This window comes from Pygoscelis adeliae, unplaced genomic scaffold (assembly GCF_000699105.1).
Source record: "Pygoscelis adeliae isolate BGI_AS28 unplaced genomic scaffold, ASM69910v1 Scaffold206, whole genome shotgun sequence".
Lineage (NCBI taxonomy): Eukaryota > Metazoa > Chordata > Aves > Sphenisciformes > Spheniscidae > Pygoscelis > Pygoscelis adeliae.
This window is the reverse complement of record NW_008825052.1, coordinates 1,503,995-1,504,581: the sequence shown is the minus strand read 5'-3', so window position 1 is coordinate 1,504,581 and position 587 is coordinate 1,503,995.

Genomic DNA, 587 nt, shown 5'->3' with positions numbered 1-587 from the left:
GGCAGGCTGCCGGAGGCGGGGAGGCGGGGAGAGCGGTAAACAAGCCCCTGGCCCCGCTCCCAGACCGAGTTAGCTCCCCATGAGACAGGGCAGTTACACCCAGCGGTGTCCCGCTGCGGCTACCCTTTCTGGGCAGCCGTGAACTGAGGGAAAAGTCTGAAACTCGCTCCCCGGCGGTTTGCTAACAACAACCAAATATAGAAAAACCGCCCCGAAGCTTTAAGCGAGGGGCGCCGCTCCGGGCCTCCCCCGCCCCCGCGTCCGTTGACAGCCGTTGGTCTCCCCTCACGGCCGTTGCTCGGCCCTGCCCCGGTGCTCGCTGGCCCCCGGGGAGCTCTCCATCGCCCACCCTCCCTCTCGAGGGGAGGGCCCGGGCTCTGGGCTGTCAGCTCCGGTACGGAGGCGCCCTGCTCCAGGGCCCTCGGGGCATCCGCTGTCCTCGGGGAGCAGCTCTCCGGGACAGCTCTCCACCTCCCCTTGGGCCACCCTTAGCACTTTGCCAGGGGTGACCGGGGTGAAACCCTTTCTCTCCGGTTGTCTTTTTTTTTTTTTTTTTTTTACAAAGGAAGAGAAAATACTGCACTTGC